Source organism: Malaya genurostris, chromosome 3, assembly GCF_030247185.1.
Source record: "Malaya genurostris strain Urasoe2022 chromosome 3, Malgen_1.1, whole genome shotgun sequence".
Taxonomy (NCBI): Eukaryota; Metazoa; Arthropoda; class Insecta; order Diptera; family Culicidae; genus Malaya; species Malaya genurostris.
The window spans coordinates 123,112,592-123,136,742 of record NC_080572.1 but is presented as its reverse complement, the minus strand read 5'-3'; the positions used below and the strand labels follow the sequence as shown (position 1 = coordinate 123,136,742).

Below are 24,151 nucleotides of genomic sequence, written 5' to 3'. Positions count from 1 at the left end.
TATCCAGCGTTGCTCGGAAATATTTCGAGAAGGCAAGGCAGCAAAAACATTCTAGAATCTGTCCTGCTCATTGAAATACTCTGATTGTAGTAAAACACAACTTAGACAGTAACTCGATTTAACAATACTCCGTACATGTTCAAATTGCGAACGGCAGAAAAACCATCTTAGATCTCACAATAATCATACTAGCATCATCAAAAAGTTCCCGGAATTTATTCAGTAAATTAAAAATACAAGATTATTCTTAAAAATCTATATGGTCCCTTTCCTCACCGACTGCAACACACTTATACCAGCGCCTGATCCAATCCTCGGAATCAGATGAATTCAGTGGTGCTGAATGGTTTTCGTTTCGTTTTTAGCCAAATGTTTACTGATAATGCAGGCATTGTGTGACGGTGCGTTATCGTGCTGCAATATCCACGAGTTGTTTGCCCACAAATCAGGTCTTTTTCGGTAAATTGATTCACGAAAACGTCTCATAATGCTCATAACTCAATACTCCTGGCCTTATGTAAGGAATTCATGATACATGGCATTCACAGACTCACGGTTTTTCTCAAAAGTATCGTTGCAGAAACACCCTTCAAACATTTGCAATGTCGTCGCTACACTAAAACCTCAATTTACGCGAACTTAATTTACACGAATTTAATTTACATGACTTTTTTACGTGTTTTCTTTAAAATAACGCGATTTAGCTCTAAAAGTATGAACCGCAAACAAAAAAGGCATTAGCCGTTGCACTTCTTGCAGTGACACAGTGTAATCCCTAAGAACAATACTCCAAGTAGTTATTGAATATTGGAATATCTCTTAAGCATTTCCATAGTCTTAGAACATACTCAAAGGGTTCTCAGGCGCTAAATCATCGGAAGTAGTAGGATTGTTCATGTTATTTACACTAAAATCATATGAAATTTGAAAAACTTTTTTTTCAGCGAAAAATTTGAAATAACGCGATGTTGTATTCAATTTTCGCGACATTTAATTTACCTTATTAACAACAAAATTTCAATTTTGAATAAATTTCTCGCCTTCAAAGTACTCTCCTCCTGCGACAATACATGCATGCCAGCGCTTGATCCAATTTTCCATACAAGTTTTATAGGCCGCCGAAGGTATGGCCAACGCAACGAATTCTCTTTTATGGTTTCTATGGTCTCAAAACGCGTTCCCCGCAATGGCAATTTGAGTCTGGGGAAGAAGAAAAAGTCACACGGGGCCATATCTGGAGAGTACGGTGCTTGGTTGATGATATTGGTTGAGATTTTGGCCAAAAACTGCGACACAACCAACGCTGTCTGAGCCGGCGCATTGAATGAAATTCAGCTTTTTAGGCACCAGCTGAGAAGCGACGCGTTTCCAACCCAAAACATCAGTTAAAATGTGTTTGGCTGATCCATAAGAGATGCTCAACAACATAGCAATCTCTCTAATCGGTACAGAACGATTTTGCAACACGATTTGCTTCGCCGATTCAATGTTTTCTTCAGTAACAGATGTTGTTGGGCGGCCAGGGATCTCATCATGATCCAAGCTTGTACGACCACCTTTGAAGCGTTTATACCACTCGTATGCCTGTGTTTTTCCTAGACACGATTCACCAAAGGCCTTTTCTAACATTTTCAACGTTTCGGAACACTTAAATCCATTTGCAACACAAAATTTAATGCACACACGTTGTTCTAAATTTGCATCCATTATAAAAATCGCCACACGAAAATTTTTCAACTTCTTTGTATAGACGCCAATCAAAAACTAATTGTAAGATATGCGTCAAAATTTGACAAAATGTGTATAAAAGTGTTTCCAACGTTGAGAGAACAAAAGTTTACCAATCATTTTTATAATAACATTCACGATCTTATAGAATCTGAATGTAAAAATAAAAGACAACGGACGAATTTCCCTTCAGTTGATTCTATGCCGTCTAACAATATTTACGAGATTCTTCCTGAATCCGATTGAAGCGCCATAGAAGAAAATATTTCAAAAATTCCCAAAATGGACGCTTGTCGTTCTGGGAAGAAACAACAATCTATGCCACCAGTGACGGTGATGATTTCCGACTTCAAAGCATTCCGTACTGAACTTTCTACTTTTCTCACGGAAGTAAAAGTCTCATTTCAAATCGGACGAAGAGGAGAATGTCGAGTCTTGGTTGATGGATTGGAAGATTACGAACGTCTTATCCGATATTTGTCCGCCAAACTTCAAAAATTTTATTCATATGATATAAAATCAAACAGACCCTTCAAGGCTGTCTTGAAAGGCTTATCAAATGATCAAAGTACTGATGAAATTAAAAATGAACTAAAAGAATTGCTTGGTTTTGCCCCTTCCCAAGTAATACTTATGAAAAAAGAGCGAATGGTACTTCTAAACCACGCTCTGGAATTTCCCATGAACTTTACCTAATACACTTCAATCGAAGTGATGTAAACAATTTGAAAACTTTAGAAAAAGTGCGTCTCATTTCCCACATTAAAATTCATTGGGAACATTATAAACGGCATAATCGTATTGCAAACTTAACGCAATGTTGTCGTTGCCAAGGCTTCGGTCATGGAACCAAAAATTGTCATATGTATATATGGTGTTTGAGTTGTGGTAAATCGCATTCGAAAGATGTTTGTCCAATGAATGAAACCACTGATAAATTTTCATGTTCAAATTGCGACGGAAATCATGAATAAAATTATTCGAAATGTCCTGTCAGGGAAAAAATTTTAAACGCTCGTTCGCTTAGACAACAAGACAAATCAACGCCTTAAATTTACAGAACATACCTGAAAATCGAAAAACCGTTACAAATGCCACGCCTAATTCTTCTAAGGCACTTATTTCTTCGAATTTAAAACAAAAAACAGGTACGCCTGCCAATTCGTCTTCTAACGAAAACAATTTATTGACAGGAACTGGGGACGGGTATAGCGTGATGGGATAGTCGATGCCTATCACGCAGTCCACCTGGGTTCGACTCCCAACCCCGCACATAGGGCCAGAAAGATTTTCTACTCCGAAGAGGCGAATGACCTTAAGGTGTTAAAACCTCTATAATTGAAAAAATATTGAGAGGTAGATCGACCTCATCATCTTCTTCTAATGTCAGTTATGCTAGTATAACAGGTAGAAATCTACCACTTAATTCTAATGTAAATAATCAAAACATAGAACCGCCTTGCAGTTCATCTTCTAACGAAAACAATTTATTAATAGGTAGATCGGCCATATCATCTTTTTCTAATGGCAGTCTACCTACAAATATTCCTTCAATGCCATTCGCTTCTTTAAATGAAGTTGATTTAGGCGATATAACTGAAAATAAAATGATCTACCTACAAGATCAACTTTTCCAAATGATCATCCGAATGAATTCGACTTCATCACAGTTTAATAGTGATGTTAAATAATTATTTGAATATTTTAAATTGGAATGCTCGATCCTTAAAATCGAGTGAAGATGAATTTTATAATTTTCTCAAAGTACACAAAATTCATATTGCCATTGTGACAGAAACTTTTTTTTAAACCAAATATCAAATTGAAAAGTAATTCATATTATGTGGTTCATCGATTTGACAGGTTTACCGGAATGGGTGGTGGAGTTGCCATTTTTGCCCAACGGCAAATTAAACATCGAATGTTACCTTATTTCAATACTAAATTTATTGGGAATTGAAGTTGAAACCATTCATGGAATTTATTTCATCGCTGGAGCATATTTGCCATTCCAATACACCGGCGAACAATTAAATTTCTTTAAAGGCGATTTGCAAAAACTCACAAGATATCGACCGAAATTTTTCGTAATAGGGGACTTAAATGCTAAGCATGTCCACTTACTCTTTTGCGAAATGAAAATTTCGCTAAAGAAGTTGAACAAACTAAACCATTTTCTTAACCCTTCTGGAAACTTTCTAAGGTTCTTAAGAAACCTCAGAAACCAATTCCTGCTCTCAAGGAAGGAAATAAAATACTTCTTACGAATGGCGAAAAAACTCAAAAACTTGCTCAGCAGTTCGAGAGTGTACACAATTTTAATTTGAACGTTGTGAGTCCTATTGAAAATAAAGTCTCACTGAAATATGATTATATTTCAACCCAAGTGTTATCACAAGATGACATTATTGAGACGAATTTTGATGAAATTAAATCAATTATTAGAAAATTTAAAAACATTAAGGCTCCTGGTAATGATGGAATTTTTAATATTCTTATTAAAAATCTTCCCGATGTTGCCTTGAGACTCCTGGTTAAAATTTTCAACAGGTGTTTTTCATTAGCTTACTTTCCAAAAAGATGCAGAAACGCTCAAGTAATTCCTATTCTTAAACCTGATAAAAACCCAGCCGAAACATCAAGTTATCGACCAATTAGCTTACTTTTTTCTATCAGTAAACTTTTTGAAAAAATTATCTTCTTTAGAATAATGTCTCATATTAATGAGAATTCCATTTTTTTACCAGAGCAGTTTGGATTTCGTCATGAACATTCAACTACTCATCAACTTGTCAGAGTAACGAACATGATAAAAGCAAATAAATCTTCTGGGTTATCCACTGGAGTTGCTCTTCTAGACATAGAAAAAGCATTCGACAGTGTTTGGCACAAAGGTTTAATAGCAAAAGTGTCTGATTTATCCTATTTATTTGATCAAAATGATTCAAAATTATTTAGCTGATCGTACTCTTCAGGTTAGCTATCAGAATTGTAAATCTGAATTGCTACCCGTACGAGCCGGTGTTCCGCAGGGTTCGAGCGTAGCTCCAATCTTGTATAATATTTTCACTTCTGATCTTCCAAATCTACCCGTTGGTTGTCAGAAATCGCTATTCTGTGACGACACAAGTCTGTTAGCCACAGGTAGAAATCTAAGAGTGATCTGCAGTCGCCTACAAAGAAGTTTAAACATTTTCAGTGATTATCTGTCAAAATGGAAAATTAAACCAAATGCAGCAAAAACGCAATTAATTATCTTTCCTCATAAGCCAAGAGCTTCTTTTCTTAAACCAAACAATAATCACATTCTAAAATCAATGGCTTGGAATTGACATGGTCTGATAAAGCTAAATACTTAGGACAAAAAACTCACTTTCAAGGAATCCAGGCAAAGTGTAATAAATATATGAAATGTTTATATCCTCTTATAAACAGAAATTCTAAGCTCTTTTTTAGACAGTTAATTGTTAATTTATAAACAAATTTTTAGACCAGCCTGAAAAGTCACCACTTGTGGCTGAACACCCAATTTAAATCTTAATAATTTAATTTTAACTCATATTCCAATAAATAGTTATTAAAAAAAACGTTTACCGTTTTGACAAGCGCGGGAATTTTAAAATGAAAATTCCGGTTCTTTTTTGATCATAAGGTACACACCCCCGGCTCTACGCGTTAATTGAGTTCTAGTGTAATCCTTGCCCCTCTCTTGTTTTATGAAAAATGGGAGATGAAAGATGAAAACTCCTCCTTGTATAAATCCCTTCTCCTTTTTTTATTCGACGATACATTTAATAAGGCACACTGCTTATCTCTCCTTCTAGTTCGTCGACAAATAAGATAATTTTACAATAAACACCTTTTTTTGAAGCGTTTGTTACAAACTCCACCCTTTCGTTCATTTTTGCAATGCATCTCTAAGCTCATCACTCAGCTCATCATCATATAAATATTCTTACGACCATCTCTTAGTTGTCATAAATACCAGAGTCTGTCAAAAAATGTCGATTTTGGCAAAATAGTAAACACTTACTTAAAATGTCCTTATAGTATCTTAATCTATTGAGTTATTTCGAAAATATGTTAGATCATATAAACGATTTGACCTTTGTACTCCCCCCCCCCCCTTGGTTAACATCCTTACTTTATCCACCCATTCCCCTCCTAAAAATACACTTATGGTCATCAGAAGTGCAATTAATATCTGTACTCAGCAAGAAAATCGTTGGTATGAAAATTCCATCAACTTCACATTACACCCTCTTTTTTAGAGGCACTCATTGTATCCACTCCTCGCAAACACCTGAAAGACCATATTTGGGTTTTACAAAAAGTATGTTTGCCCCCCCCCCCCCCTTTAAAGTACACTATGTACAGTCCCCTACTCTATAAAAGTACCCTTATGGCCATCTCTGAAGAGCAAGGAGTTTCTGTACCAAGTTTGATAGCAAGCCGTTCAGTAGTTCCGGAGTTATGCCGTTACAAACATTACACACCCCTTTTTAAAGGCATTTACTACTCCTACCCCACCACAAATACCTTTATAATCATATCTAAGTTGTACAAAAAGTATCAGTGGTCTTCAAAATGTATCAATTCTCGTCAAGTTAGATAAATTTGATCATGACCCATTTAATTTTTTTCGTTTTGCTTTTCTCATATAGAAAGGCTATGCAATCACTTGAAAAACCGACTAGGGAAAATTGGCCCGGAGGGCCAATTGTCATATACCATTCGACTCACTTCATCGAGCTGAGCAATGTCTGTGTGTGTGTGTGTGTGTGTGTGTGTGTGTGTGTGTGTGTGTGTGTGTGTGTGTGTGTGTGTGTGTGTCAAATAATCTCACTAGGTTTTCTCGGAGATGGCTGAACCGATTTTGACAAACTTAGATTCAAATGAAAGGTCTCGTGGTCCCATACGGAATTCCTGAATTTCATCCGAATCCGACTTCCGGTTCCGGAATTATAGGGTAAAGTGTGTTCAATATTGTATACCGTCACTTAAACCGGCGAAACGAAAAACGTAAAAAAAATTCTAATCTGGTCTCAAAACTACACAAATCGATAGTCATTATCAGTAGGCAACTAAACAAACCGATTCCAGCTATCCTGGTTCCCGATATCCGGTTCCGGAAGTACCGGAAATAGTGGTCATATATATAAAAATAGATCTCACTCACTTTGCTCAGCGACGGTTTGACCGATTTCCACAAACTTAGATTCAAATCAAAGGTCTCGTGGTCCCATACGGAATTCCTGAATTTCATCCGGATCCGACTTCCGGTTCCGGAGTTAAAGGGTAAAGTGTGTTCAATATTGTACACCGTCACTTAAACCGGCGAAACAAAAAACGTAAAAAAAAAAATCTAAACTGGTCTCAAAACTACACAAATCGATAGTCATTATCAGTAGGCAACTAAACAAACCGATTTCGGCTATCCTGGTTCCCGGTATCCGGTTCCGGAAGTACCAGAAATAGTGGTCATATATACCAAAATAGATCTCACTCACTTTTCTCAGCGATGGTTTGACCGATTTCCACAAACTTAGATTCAAATGAAAGGTGAACCCATTTCGTTTTCTTAAGGATGACTTACGCAATCAAAGCTATGTTTTATTCTGTATGTTATGCATAAACAATCTCTTGGTTTCTTTCAAAAATCGAAGAGAAAAATTTGAATAGAATACCACAATATTGTGTGTACATGAGAAAGGCATCATTACACCACTAGGTGGATTAAAACAGGTTTTTTCGTTATCATCTAAAATCTTTTAATTTAGCTAGTGGCTGCATTTAGGGAAAGAAAAGAGTTGTATGGAAATTATTGTTTGCCTCTGGTGTTAGGATGTCTCAAGAACAATTCGTCAATGCAAAATTGCATCATCGCTCATATGATTTTTTATTGTTTATCTTTTTTTATTTTAAGAATTCGGAAAAAAATCAACAGCATAAGGGATCATGAGCAATTACATTAAAACCTAAGTTTTTTTAAAATTGCTTTAGACTCGTCCGATAGGATTCAACGCACATTTTTTGTACATACACACATATATTCACGACATTTTGTTATCTCGTCGAGCTGAGTTTGGTGTCATTCCCTTGATCCTTCGAGTCCAGATTCAAAATAAGATTTTCTCAGTTATTGCTTAGCGTGAAGAACGAAAAATCTTGAGTTTATGTTAACGCATCACAAACACTTGTACGCATAAATTTAACTAATAGTTTATTAATTACGATAAAATTATGGCATATTGTTAACGCGTAATGCGATTCGAATCGATTTTTTTGTATATCTTTTCGAGTCTATCTGATTGTAGTCGCTATTTGACCCAAATCTTAATGCAGTATAAACAAATATTTTAAAAATGCATTTGTTAGTCTGAATACAAAATACTTGATTTATGCAACGGGAGAATTCTTGTACAATAACATTAAAATTATTATTCAGTAAAAACCATTCAAGCGAAGAGGTTGTGTTTCGATTATACTGCTCGTGAGTTAACGGCTGCAGGTAGTTAACACTGCTGGTGCTATTAGCCAAGGCAATTCGGGGGGAGGGGGCGTTTCCCAACTGGAAAGCTAGCAACGAAGGCCATCCCGTTCATACGCACAGAGGTGTAGAGACACAGAGGTGCAAGCGCATTGAAGTGGCGAGTCACAGAGGTACCATCGCATATAGGTGTGAAGACGAAGGGGTGCAAAGGCACATAGGTGCTAAAGCAACCCAGTGCTGATCTACCAGGTACCAGAATTTGTACGCTGCGTAGGATCGAAAGAGACGACATATATCGCGAGGTGCTAAACTGCAAGCATCACATTTGTTCACTACCAAGAGCAATAGCACTGTACCTGGGGTCAGGTACAGACAGCACACCAAGTTCAGTGGTGACCACAAAGACGGCAGAGCAGCTGAGATAGTAGAAGATGATACCAAAAGACTCCCAATTGGCTTCACGTCGTTCTTTACTATAGAGGAACAGCAACAAAATAGATTTAATTTAATTTAATATTTTTATTTCTCTTATAACTGAAATTTTACTATACATAAGTTTTCATTTTGATATTATTATTTTACAAAAAAAAACAGTTAATGTAATGGATGGAATTGACATTACATTTTTCAAAAGTTGAAGAAATCTCTAAAGTTAATAGAGATAAAATTCGAGTTGTTGTTAACGACTTGAAACAGGCAAACAATATTGTAACCTGTAAATTATTTGCTGTGGAATATAAAGTTTACATTCCATCGAAGGAGGTGGAAATGTGGTGACTGAAGCAAGTCTGACAACCGATGATTTACTTAAAAATGGAGTTGGTCGTTTTAAAAACTCCATACTTGAGGAAGTTAAGATACTCGAGTGCAAGCAATTGTACTCAGCATTTATTGTCGATGGAATTAAGTCTTATCGTCCCTCAGATTCGTTTCGAGTAACATTTGCCGGATCTGCGTTGCCTAGCCATGTCTATATCGATAAAATTCGTCTTCCTGTTCGGCTTTTCATACCGCATGTTATGAATTGCACGAACTGTAAAAAAATCGGACATACAGATACCTATTGTAGTAATAAATCTAGATGTATGAAATGTCAAGGGCCTCATAAGGATAATCTTTGCGATAAAGATATTGAAAATGTGTTTATTGTGGGGAGAGTCCTCATAATCTTTCACTATGCGATGCGCTTTTCTTATCTTGCAGAGTCAGAGGAATCTGACTCTGAAGGAAATAGTGAAGATACCTTGTTTGTCACTCCTCAAGGGTCTGTTAAGAGGAGATTACCAAACCACAAAATACCAAAAAAGACACCTAAAATTACACCTTCAAAAAAAGATCCCCGTGATAAATCTAAAAAGCCAAATTTAAAACCAAAAACTGTGCATCCTGGTTTGTCAAATTCACAAACCAATCCAGGAACTAGCACAAGAAAAGACAATAATCCAGTGGGCTCCGTTTCACAGCCACCATCAGGATTACGGAAGCATTTGGAAATTGTAGAATGGATTTTCGCAGCATTCAATATTTCTGAACCTCTAAAGACCATCATAACGGCATTCCTTCCAATAGCTAGAACTTTTTTGAAACAGTTATCAGCTCAATGGCCAGCTCTCTCAGGTTTTGTATCATTTGATGGATAATTTATCATCCGCTTCAAATGATTCAATCACTGTCCTGCAGTGGAATTGTCAAAGCATCATGACAAAACTTGATTCATTTAAAGTTTTGTTGCATAGTCAAAAATGTGATGTATTTGCTTTGTTCGAAACATGGATTACATCAAACATAGCCTTAAATTTCAATGACTTTAACATTATACGTCTCGATAGAAACTCTCCGTATGGCGGAGTGCTTTTAGGAATTAAGAAATGTTATTCCTTTTATAGATTAAACATTCCTTCGACTTCTAGTATAGAAGTTGTTGCTTGTCAAATAAACATTAAAGGAAAGGACATTTGCATTGCTTCGGTATATATTCCTCCAAGAGCTCAAGTTGGACAACGACAGCTTAATGAAATGGTCGAAGCCCTTCCTGCTCCACGTTTGATTTTTGGAGATTTCAATTCGCACGGAATGATGTGGGGTTCCGTTTACAATGATAGCAGATCATCTTTAATATATAATATTTGCGACAATTTCAACATGACAGTATTGAATATGGGTAGCATGACACGGATTCCAAGACCTCCTGCACGTCCAAGTGCATTAGATTTATCTCTTTGCTCGACTTCAATTCGACTAGATTGCACCTGGAAAGTATTTCCTGATTTACACGGTAGCGATCATTTACCAATCATCATCTCAATTAGCTGTAACAAATGTATTGCTAACTCAGTTAATATTCCATGTGATTTGACAAAAAATATTGACTGGATTAAATTCCAAAGTAATATGTCAAGTATCTTAAATTCCATGGAAGAGCTCCCCCCACTTGAGGAATATGACTTCCTCGTTTGTTCGATACTGGAGGCCGCTGAACAAGCACAAACCAAACGATTTCTTGGCCCATCGTCTAACAGAAGACCTTCAAATCCTTGGTGGGATAAAGAGTGTTCAGATGCTAAACACGCGAAACAAAATGCTTTCAAGACGTTTTTAAAACGAGGAGGAGGAACTCCTCAGAATTTTGAAAAATTCTTGGTTTTAGAAACCAAGTACAAGAACATACTTCGGGTCAAGAAATGCAGCTATTGGAGACATTTTGTGGAAGGTCTGTCAAGAGAAACCTCAATGAGCACTCTTTGGAATACGGCCAGACGAATGAGGAATCGTAACGTAGGAAATGAGAGTGAGGAGTACTCGAATCGATGGATATTTGATTTTGCGAGGAAAGTTTGTCCAGATTCTGTTCCTACGCATAGCATTATTAGGGAGTCTTCTTCAAATGATGATTCCATTGATAGCCCCTTTTCAATGATGGAATTTTCCATAGCACTAATGTCTTGTAACAATAACGCTCCTGGGTTGGACAGAATTAAATTCAATTTGGTGAAGAATCTGCCCGACCTAGCAAAAAGACGTTTGTTGGAATTGTTCAACAAGTTTCTTGAGCAAAATATTGTTCCCCCTGACTGGAGGCAAGTGAAAGTTATCGCCTTTCAAAAGCCGGGGAAACCAGCTTCCAATCACAACTCATATAGACCCATTGCAATGTTGTCCTGCATCAGAAAATTGTTCGAAAAAATTATTCATCGACGTCTCGACACTTGGGTCGAGACGAACGGTTTGTTGTCAGATACTCAGTTTGGCTTCCGTAGAAATAAAGGGACGATTGATTGCCTTGCATTACTTTCGTCTGACATCCAAATTGCCTTCGCTTAAAAGCAACAAATGGCATTTGTATTTTTAGACATTAAAGGAGCATTTGATTCAGTTTCCATTGATGCTCTTTCAGACAAGCTCCATCAACATGGACTTCCAGCGATTACAAATAATTATTTGCACAACCTTTTGTCAGAGAAATGCATGTATTTTTCACATGGCGATTTGGCAACATTCAGAATTAGCTACATGGGTTTCTAGCAAGGCTCATGCCTCAGTCCGCTCCTCTATAATTTTTACGTGAATGACATTGACAGCTGTCTCGTAACCCCATGTACACTAAGACAATTGGCAGATGATGGCGTGGTTTCAGTTACTGGACCCAAAGCTATTGATCTGCAAAAACCATTGCAAGATACCTTAGATAACTTGTCCGTCTGGGCTGTTTATCTGGGTATCGAATGGCAATCCTAACTGAAAAGGACCGTGGAAAATGGTAAAAAAATTCAAACGATAAAACAAGTACAGGAACGCGCGGCAGCATTTTGAATAAAATAGAAAACTAAAACACTATGGCTCTACCTGTTTCAAGCATAAGAAGCTTTTCGTGAGTTACCTCAGAAGCTATAGAGTAATCTAAAAACATACAACAGCTCAACTTCCGGAAAAACTGTAACACTTTAACACTGTAACACTCGGTTGTGCGCTTAACCGATTATTAATTCAGTTTCAAAATCTCACTAAGCTATTTGTTTTCATGCAAAACCATAGAACAAAGTATTTCAGATTCCATCACGAATTTTCAGGTTTCTCCAACATTTAATGTTTTTCTTAAAGGCAGCCTGACAGCTTACACCAAGCCCTTGGCTGAATGAAATTCTATGCTACTGCATGGGTGGCGATTTTCCATCAAAGGCTTATAGATTTGTGTACCTTCAAGCTATTCTGAAATTCTCTTCTCCTGATAATTCATAAAATATAACAGATTACTCGTGTATACGTTTTCATAAAAAAAAGCATTCATTATGCATGCTCATCGCGATGTACCTGTCCATGTTAATGTAGTGCTCTTATAAGTCAGGTGCATTATATAGACTGTCTTCCTTACCAGTCGACAAAATGTTTGAAACTAGCTTTAGATGCAAGTATTACACGATTGTAAACCTACAACGTTCATTTTTAGTTCTGAAGATTGAACTAAAAATATACATTGTGTATTCAAAAATGAAACAAATTACCATTCCAATGGTAGAAAATACTCATTGACAGGAAAGTGATAATACATTCTTTCCGTAACATAAACTTAGTAAGAAAACAATTATAAATTCTTAATTTACCTATGATAATTTATGAAAACTGAATATTAAAATTTGAGGAGAGCTTTCAAGCAAACTGTCAAATGTAGGGGTAGCAGTTTTCTCTGCTACCCTTGAGCGGTAATTCCAAAACATAAGCTTAAAATAAGCGATAATTGTAGAAAATACTCATTTTTCTGCCAATACGATGATAATATATACTTTCCAAAACATAAACTTAGTAAGAAAACAATTATGAATTCCTTATTTACCTATCATAATTTATAAAGTCTGAATATTAAAGTTTGAGGAGAACTTTCTAGCAAATTGTCAAATGTTCCCTTGAGCGGAAATTCCAAAATATAAGCTTCAAATGAGCGATAAAATACAAACGCTTAGTTGAGAATGCAGATGAAAAGTTAGATTATTAAAAGTAATAGAATTTTCAAGCTACGCAATGTTCCCATCTTGCAGAAAATTTGTAGATTCTTTGTAAAATATTCCGTTTCAATTCATTCGATAAAAAAAAATCGACCTATTTTTTACACGAAGTGATACTCGCAAAGTGGGTGTCCCATCGCAAAGTGGGTGTCCCATTCTTGTTATCTTTCGTTCAATTCATATGGTATCCTTTCTCTTCATCTCATGAAATTTCCCATGGCTCTCTACTGGTCGAAAACTTGTGATAGTGGCACATTCAATGTTTTCGATGCATCGTATCATGTTCGTCCAATGATACCAGTAATTCAGTGACTCACAATTTTTCCGACGATCTTCCACGTTCTCACATCAAAATCATAACTTTCTGATCTCATAGAACAAGACGACCAAATGCTTCAAGTATTCGATGAGATTCCGCTGCAGATTTCTTTAAATAAAAATACAATTTCAACATTGTCCGCTATTATCCGTTTGTTTGGCACAGAATATGTCATATCTAGACTTAAAAATAGTACTTCGTAATATATAACGTGGTCTGTTGTATACTGCATATTGATGAGAGATTTCGAAACAATAATAAAAATTATATGTGACAGTTCTGCAAAGGCACAACCTCTCTCTCTCTCGATGGTTTGAAGCTATAACCACAGACATAAGAAATCCGTTGAGAAATTTCAATGTGTGTAAGAAGTTTAACGATAGCCTGGCAAAAGATCACCAAGTAGCAATATGGAGATTTAATTAAAAGTAGTGTTATTCTATCTGATTTATTTTTGGAATTACAATAAATCACGACTACAATCAGTTTTAAAAATAGGTGTATGGGTGACCGGGGCTGGTTGGTCGAAGGGGCAGGTTAGCTAAGTGGCATTTCTGAAAAAGCTGTTATGTGCAATGGCGCCATCTATAGTGTTTTTGGTGAAAAATTTGGTCACCCATGGACCGACGTATTTTCAATTTTTTGTTGTGTTATCGTTTGTGCAGGAGAACGTTTGTTCTTTTTTCGGCGCTGGTGAGTAAATTTCAGTTTTTGTAAAGTAATACAGATCAATTTACATCCGATTACTAAAAACGTGGTACCAAACTTTACAAAATGGCATATCGGTTTTCAGTATAACCTTACCTTTAGTTTTGTTAATCGCCATTGCTCTCGAAAACATTTATTGGAGTAGGTTGGCCGAGTTGAAATTTTAGCTTAGAGCTATGTGCACTTTAATATTCGTGGAATGTTACGCTTTTTTTACGGGAATTGGGTATTATGCTAATATTGATGATTATAAGGAAAAACACACATACAGGAAATTGTTGATGAAACAAATCATTCCAATAATTTATGAATCAAATGCCAACAAAACTTTTAGCATTTACAGTTCCTGACAGGATTTGTCGCAGAATGACCCAAACCCGAACAAAACTCGTCCATTAGTATAGAATCTGCTGCGAATGTAAGTCATTCTGAAGACGCCAGACCTCCCCCAAGGCGAGTGTGCGAACTAAGTTTTGACCGATTCCCCATTAAAAGCAGCATTGGAAGCGGAGATAAATGAAACTAACCGTAAGCGTACGCTGTAAAAGGAAAAGCTAGAAGCAAGAACTGAAAATAGTTCACTTATACTAAATAATTGAGACTAAACAGTGAGGAGGGGAGTGTGCGATCTTTCTTATAATACTCACGCCCGTCTCGAACAATAGTTCAACGTTTTTCGAGACGGGCACTGCACAAAAGAGATAAGGGTGAAAATGAGTAAGCAATAGGGTAACAGAGGTATTTTGGCCACTTCATATATTTTGGCCCACCTAACAATTTTTATCAATTTCATCGGATTTTATCGATGTTAAGTAACCCATGTTGCATCAATTTGAAGCTAATCACATTAAATTACCTATTGCGGAAGAGGTTTTCAAAGATATTATAACATTTGAGGGATATTTTTAGAAAGTGGGCCAAAATAAAATCAATCTTAAAGTGGGCCAAAATACCTCTGTTACCCTAATCGTAGAGAACCCGAATCTACTAATCCATCCTTCGCTGATAGTATACATCTTGCATGTTCGTTTTATACATTCGTTTGTCATTCATTCATTTACTTTACTCCTCGAATTGGTTCGAATAGCGTCACTTCGATAATCGTTGGATTCCTTTTCTTCGCGAAGCATTCTTCATATCTCGTTGGGCAAAGCAAAACTTGGCCAACCAGCCCCGGTCTCCCCTATATCATTTGCATCGAATAATTAAATTATATTCCATGGCTTAGCAGCTGGTTGAATTTCGCATGTTCTCTATTCTACATTTCATTTTTCTTTTCAAAATTTTCTTATCCTTCTAAATGTATCCCACTTGTTAACCTTAATTAATAGAATCTAAATAATATCTAGCATGTCAGATTTGTAATATTTGACCCTTCTTCCTTCGTTAGAGAGAAATCATTTGCGAATTCTCGATTCAACATTTATTGTGCTCTTCTTATTCATTATATAATAACTATTGACCTGTTTATATAATTTTTATATATAATCATCTAAAGCGCAAAGAAACTGTGAAAATGACTTGAGCGTAACGTTTGGTAAGATATGATTTTCAGTGACAATTGCATCGCCAACAGGTATGAAATTGATACAAATGTGGCTCCATTCCAAAAATGATGTCAAGCTCTCACTAGGAGTAAAGAATCATCTGAAGGTAAAATTTACAAACACGTTCATGTGCATGACATACGTGTTGCTAGACGAAAGAGTTTCTCTTCGAGATCAAATGTAAACTTAACTGACGGAGGAATGGTATTTTTCCAGCAAGTTACTCTCTCTACTCTGTCGATTGCATTTTGCAGACGCATCTGAAATTAGGCTATGTTCATATATATTTTCATAGATTTTGAAAGCAGTCAGCTCAGTTTTCTATATTATATCACCAGGTACATGACAGCCCTTAACAGATTTCGCAAACAGTGAATTCCTACATTATAAGCTTCAGCAAAATTGTTCCAACTGACCAGCTACAGTTTAACCTACAAATTATACATCATAACATCTAGTTTTCCTGTCTATATCCTGACCCGGAAACTGGAATTCTTTGATTTCATTGCACTATATATAATTTTAAGGGAATTTTGTTTTATAGTAGAATATTTTTTATTGTTTTATTTTTTTTTATGATGGATTCATCTACCACTGAGAGGTCAGTGTTTCTGACATGCTACCACAAAATTTCGGGCATCTTTTTGACATTACCATAGGAGATGTGTAGTAAAGGTAATAGAATTCTTCAACTCGCAACTAAGAAATTGTTACTCAAAGATGAAAATTAAAATATTGGATTGGGTCAACAGAATCTTATATTTTATTCATAGTTGTTGCCGGGTTTACATAACTCATTACATAACCGGGTTTAGAATCATTACATAGCTTTTCACAGACAAGCTTGAAAAATAAAATCTCGACTCACTCCGATGCGGCAAAAATATATTCATTATCGTTGAATAGTTGCATAGGACATAGGTAAAAACAACGTAACAGTGTATTGTGATTTGATTTGATCATGACCTCATCATGCATTAACTTTCAACATGGCATGAACATCATGAAACACATAAATTTCGACGTTATTTATTTTCTCAGTAAAAAGTTGCCCTCGACACATTTTAACCACATTTTAGAGCAATTTTATACCTTTAAAAACCTATTTGCCTATTCGATGGTGAACCATGTGATCGACCAACGAGAAGCGTTTGTGCCGAGAGACTGCAGATAAAACTAGAGCAAAAGTTTTCCCATAAATTTACAAATTAATTTGAAAAAGCGACCTGTTTGCACATCAAGCAGTTAGAACAGCGAAAGGGAAAAAGATTAAATATGTCCGCAGCGGAACATGTTTAGCGTGACTACGGAAGACTGAAAATATTAGTCCAAAAAAATCTTAGGTACCTATTGGGAGGACAGTAAAAACAATGTGCTTATGCACTTTATAGTCTTGAAACAATATATGTAATTTAGTAGAAATAATGCACTCATTTCAATTTGCAAACAAAAACATACCACGAAGTATCAAAACGAAAGCAAACATGTTTCTTTCAACGAAAAAGTTACTCGGGAGACGTTTCCTTCTACCATTTAGGAATGAGTTACACAACAAAGGAATTTCCTGATTAAAAGTTTTACATTATACCTTTTTGCTGCTATACTTTGCACGCTTTTTTTCATTGTTTTGCGGTCGGTCTGCTTAACGTGTGGAAAAAAGCAGAACGCATCACGTATCCGTTCTGTATGGTTTTACTTTTAATTGGAAGGTTGTTCCAAACAGCAAAGTTAAACGCTTTCTTGCTTCACCGGTTTCTAGACAGTCAGGATATGTAAGAGTGGAAGGACCCACTTGGGGGAAGCTATATTCGGCTCAATTAAAAGCGTCGATATTTATTTAACCTTATTTAATTTTCGTTTTCTTCTAATGGAGGAAGGTAAATAAATCAGCTCTTTTAATGGTATTCATTTCATCTATGAAGAATAACAAAGTTGTTGAAAAAACTACAAAGATCAGCCCCATGGGGTTGTTCGAGCCATTGATGTGGCACAAGGCAACCAAAATTTCTAATGATCCACATTTTTAATCAATCGTCACATTTTTGAATCCGCAATTGCACGAGAGTCTGCTTATATTGACCGAACACCAACACCGAACATTGTTTGTTTTATAGCCGACGAAATTGCACCAATATCCCAAATGTATGCAATTGTACAAAGGTACATACTTGCGATACGATTTTGATATTAATACTTCTCTTCGCAAAGCTTGTGTTCAAGTTTTGTATGCAAGCAGTTATTTTAATATTGTTAAGTTTCTCTACCATTCTGCGATTTCGGTTGAAGCTATCAACTTTTTCTCATTATCAATCGAATTCATCTTATATAAGTTAGAAATTAATTGTACTCGGATAAATTTTGAGAGCAATTAATTTCTAACTAGTCAGTTGGGGTAGTTGGCAATTTCTCAGGCGAAACGACATAACATGGAATTTCATTCGAGCTTGCATGACACAAGATCAGAGCATACCAATTAAAGCTTCAACTCGTTTTATGGCACTTTTTGTCTTGCTGTCTAGCAACAACCTACTTGTAGCATGCTACGCGTAGGACTGAAACATTAGCTATTTTTTTGCATAAATATCTGTTTATTAATCTTATTTTTGTGTATTACATCAAAATTTTACAATACAAGTGTTTTGACCCTTTGGCCTTTCATCTTTGTTGTTCATACGATTCGTTATTATTAATATGTGTTTTAGTTACTCTTGTTTTACATACTAATGTTTAATCATAATATTTATTTTAATTATTTATAAAATATATACCTACTTATAGCTATCCCTAACCTAATACGTACAAATTTTGAATTATTTGTATTTCAGAAATTGAGCACCTCTCTTCAAATTTCGTGCAGTATTGTTCGAATTTTTGTTTTAGTATATCCAGGGAGGCCATCTCATGTACTCCACTAGTCCTTGTCCAAGAGGGTAGATTTAGAATCATCTTTAAGATCTTACTTTGAATGCGCTGAAGCCTAAGTTTGTGTTTTCGTGCACAGCCCCGCCAAACAAGGACTGTGTATTCAATTGCGGGGTAGATGATTTGTTTATAGACCGCTATCTGATTCTTCAGGCACAGTTTAGATGTTCTACAAATCAGCGGATACAGAGACCTAATGAGTATGCTGCATTTTTGAACGATTATGTCAACATGTGACCTGAATATCAGATGTCTGTCAAAGGAGAGTCCTAGATAGATAATTCCATCGGACCATTGAATGACCTCATCACCGAATCGTATTCGGCATTCGTCTGATGGAACAAGTTTTGGAGATCTTGTATGTGGAAACAAGATGACCTGAGTTTTTGCTGCATTGATCACAATTTTCCAACTTGTAAAATATTCCGTTAAAGCGTCCAGACCTGCCTGTAGTTTATTCTTCAGAGCATTAATGACACGACCTTTGTAAAGAATGGCAGTATCATCAGCAAATTGTGACAGAACACCACCACCCGGAAGAGGTGGGATTTCTGATGTAAAAATGTTGTATAGAATGGGACCTAGGATACTTCCCTGGGGTACACCAGCAGGAATAGTAAATCTTTCTGAAAGTGCATTATTCAGAGAAACCTGGAATGCTCTATCTGCAAGATAATTCTTGATAATTTTAATAAGATACATGGGAATATTATACCGATGCAGTTTAAACACCAGGCCATCGTGCCACACATTATCGAATGCCTTTTCAATATCCAATATTGCCATAGCAGTCGTTTTGGACAATGATTTGTTTCGCTGGATGACGTTGTTAACCCATGTGAGTTGGTGGATGGTGGATCTTCCTTTCCGGAACCCAAACTGTTCTTCCAGTAATATATCCTGTTCATCTGCGAAAGCAATAATTCGCCTTTGTATTGACTTTTCAAACAGCTTGTATAGGACAAAGAGCAAGCTGATGGGCCGATAGCTCTTGGGAAAGGAAGGATCTTTCCCCGGTTTCAAAACTGGGATAACTTACACTTTGACGGGAAGTAACCAAGCTCCCAGTACCTGTTAAAAAGTTTAGCTAAGAAGACAAATGAGCGAATACTCAAATGTTTCAGCTCAATGTTGAATGTGTTGTCGAAACCGGGGCCCTTCATATTTTTGGATGAAACATTAGCTATAATTTTGCTTCTATTTATAGCTTTGCGTGCTTCCAAGAGCTTTACTTTTGCATCGATTGACCAATCAGAGCTATGCTTTCCCTTTGATATATTGCTTACTCCTTCCAAATCGTCGTCTATGGCAGGGAAACCCGTATGCCGGAGAATTTTAACAGACAAATAGGACACTGCTCGTACTAATCAAAATTTCAGCCATATGTAATTGAAAATACGTGGCTTGATACATTCAAATCGAAACTTAGAAATATTTCCAATCAAATTATGAAATAATATTAATAGTTGATACAAAATAAACTAAGCTGTAAGTGTTTAAAACCTGACCACATTTCTACGTGAATTTTTCCTTGAGTTACTGATTTGCACCCCTATATAGAAAATAAAGATGTATTCCTCATAAAAAATTTCACTTTTCACGTAATTTAGCCTTGAGCCTTGATATTCACATCGACATTATAATTGAAGTGTAGAATGTACGTGTTTTCTATTCCTTACTCATTTCGGAAAAAGCGTGTTTCCAAGTTACTACTATATACCTTATGACAGGCGCGTACCCAAAAAAAAATTTCGGGGGGTGTTTCAGAACATGTTGATCAATTTCCATACAAATACAAAAAAAAGAGTTTACATAATATTATACTTTTTTGAGTTTCGGAGGGGGTTTGAACCCCTAAAACACCCCCCTGTATACGCGACTGCCTTATGATAAAAAAAGAACCGGAATTTTCATTTTATCAATTCTCGCGCTTGTCCAATCGGTAAACTTTTATTCTCTCAATGTTGGCAACACTTTTATACACATTCTGTCAAATTTTGACGCATATCGTACGATTAGTTTTTGTTTGGCGTCTATACAAAGAAGCTGAAAAATTTTCGTGCGGCGATTTTTATAATGGATGAAAATTTAGAACAACGGCTCGCCTTCGAAGCGCCATTCGGTCGATTGTTGTGCGGTTTCGACGTCATATTCATAGATCCACACCTCATCACCAGTTATGATGCATTCGATGAATGGGGGGTCACTATCTGCGTTGGAAATCATCTCTTTGGCTACATCAACACGACGCTGTTTTTGAATGAAATTCAGCTTTTTTGGCACCAACCGAAAAGCGACGCGTTTCAAACCCAAAACATCAGTTAAAATGTGTTCGGCTGATCCATAAGAGATGCCCAACAACACAGCAATCTCTCTAATCAGTACAGAACGATTTTACAACACGATTTGCTTCGCCGATTCAATGTTTTCTTCAGTAACAGACGTTGTTGGGCGGCCAGGGATCTCATCATGATCCAAGCTTGTACGACCACCTTTGAAGCGTTTATACCACTCGTAAGCCTGTGTTTTTCCTAGACACGATTAACCAAAGGCCTTTTCTAACATTTTCAACGTTTCAACACACTTGAATCCATTTGCAACACAAAATTTGATGCATGCACGTTGCTCTAAATTTTCATTCATTATAAAAATCGCCACATGAAAATTTTTCAACTTCTTTGTATAGACGCCAAACAAAGACTAATCGTACGATATTCGTCAAAATTTGACAGAATGTGTATAAAAGTGTTGCCAACGTTGAGAGAATAAAAGTTTACCGATTGGACAAGCGCGGGAATTTTAAAATGAAAATTCCGGTTCTTTTTTGATCATAAGATATAAAGCGCCGCCAAAGAGTAAACGAAATCGATGGGTGTAATTTGTCAAGTTTGAAGCTTTTCAATAGAATATCTGAATCAAATAAAAGTAGTCTACAACTTTTTTGACTTCCGGGTTTCCGACTTGAAAGCAGTCGAAGAAGTCCCTCCCATTCATATGCACAGCGGTGAAAAGACACAGAGGTGCGAACGCATAGGAGTGCTGAGACACAGAAGTGCAGAGACGAAGGGGTACAAATGCACAGATGACAAAAGTGCTAAGGCACAGAGGTGCTAGGGCGCATCAGCGCAAAACCGCAGAGACATCCACCAGGTAGTTTGTATGGAGTACAGTACCGGTTGCAGTCGAAGACCACTGGATCGGTGGGTGCACTCAATTATTCCTAAAATATCGACAAAGGCATGGTTCAGGGACCTGGATGTGCGTAGGGACTTCATTCGTGTGATGTCCAGACTCATGTCCAATCACTACACTTTAGATGCACATCTCCTACGAATTGAACTTTCCGAGACTAATCATTGTGCTTGTGGCGAAAGCTATCGCGATATTGATCATGTCGTTTGGACATGCGTGGAGTATCGTGATGTCAGGTCTCCAACGCGAACAGTATGCGGTATCCAACGCGAACAAATCCTTTTGATAACCAAAAGCTTTTGCAGTATTTAATACTTTCACCATTGAAACATGATTACCTGCGATGGGGCTTCATAACCAAAAGTTGAAGATTTTTTTAGATGTTACCTCTCGTACACTGTTTCAATTATTCTCAGAAAACAAAGAGTCAAACTACCCAACAGCTAAAGTTCAACGCGAGAAGTTAAAATTAGGTGTACCATATTCAACCAACCTCAGTCAATGAAACTCAACCATTGAATAAATATTTATAATTTACTATTTTGTACTATTTCATATGGGACCATATGAAAATAACATTCTTGTAGTAATATAGAGTACCTGAATCTTCAGTATGTTATGGTTTTATGTCAAGAAATTCGATGAACGTTATTGAAGTGAATATTTTCATTGCTCAATCACTTTGTAGCAAATCTACAGTAAATCAAACTTTTTTCTTTTCCTTTCGTAATATTGGCAAGAAAACGAAAAACTTAAACTGTGTCATCTAATATACAGATTCAAGAAGTTTTTCGGTTACTTGCTCAAGAAAAAGGAATTAGTTACGGTGACAAAAAAGATATATAATTGAGCAGGATTTGAAACAGCGTTCAGTTTTTTTGTGCTTAGAAACAGTTGATTAAGATGTTAATTCTTCTTTCTGTAAAACTCTCAAACTTTTGGTTTGAAATTTGGCTTGTCATCACGATTGGGCGCTTTTTTCACTTTGCACGTCTTTAGTCTCGCTTCTCTGTCGTACTGTTAGGGTGAGTTTGGGAATCAATTATCTTATCTATATAAAACAGTACAGATGTATTCAATTTTCTGAAATACGATATGCACTAAGAATTTTATTTCCGGCCTCTTGCCAGTAACCTCCAGGTGTGAAAAGTAATCCTCACACTCCTGGAAGATATACAACAGGTTTTCGACCATTAAACTTTTTTGTGGCTGTCTGGGAATGCCCACGCAAAATAAAATGAGAGTACCAAAGCTTTCAAACGTACAATGCTTTTCTTTCAGATGACCCTCAAACAACAATCGGCTGACTAGTAAAGCAACATAATTTTCTGAATAACACAAATGCCTAGTGGAGTGGTAAAAAATGAATGAAATCAAGTGTAACTTGGCAGAAAGATGTACAAGATAGCGGAACAGCATTCATTTAATTTCAAAATTCCATACACGACATTTTACTTCACCAACATTATTCTCCTCAAACAATGAGTTCAAATGAGGCAAATGCGCTCCCGACGAGGTGAAGGTGTTCGCTTTATACTGTCATGCGCGGCAACTATGGGGGGAGGAGGCAACCCGATCAGATGCACACAACAAAATCATAACACAAGTATATCAACAGTTGATATGTATAACAACTTGTGTTATTTTGAGATATTTAACAAATGAAAACAGTTGAAAATTAAAACTTATGATAGCATTATAATAACAAAATCAGTTATGATGTTTTATTTTCATTTGCAAGACTCATGATAACGTTCACTTATTGCAAAAATGAGTTCTTCCGTAGCTTTATATCGATCAGAATTAAAAAAAACTAAAAGAAAAAACCAGATCACTGAATAAATTATTCATTTAATAAAAAAAATCATTCAACAATTTTGGATTGAAACGATGCTAAAAGTTGACAGTGATAAAGTTTTTCTGTGTTAAATTTGCTAACCAATTTATTACGACTATTGTTATAAATTTATGCTTTCGGACTATCAAATTCAATAATAATTGTGATACAAACGTTTCAATATCTGTTGCGATTTTGTTCCCGCTAGAATCTTTTTTGTTATTATTATTATTATACATTTTATTTATAACCGGTTTTCTTTTTTGTTATGATTTTTGTTATTTTAACAGCTTACCAGCCAAACATATTTCAAATGTTGTTACAAAATATTTCTGAAATGAATTTCTCCAGTTGTTATAATTCTGTTATTACCATCTGATCGGGAAGACACATTTTGCCCCTCCAACA

At 36.2% G+C, this 24,151-nt stretch overlaps 1 protein-coding gene across 1 annotated transcript in view; it reads left to right on the top strand.

Annotated features, from left to right (window-relative positions):
- Window positions 1–24,151, top strand: part of LOC131438257 (potassium channel subfamily K member 6-like) — a 249,166-nt gene that overhangs the window by 217,885 nt on the left and 7,130 nt on the right. The window lies entirely within an intron of this gene.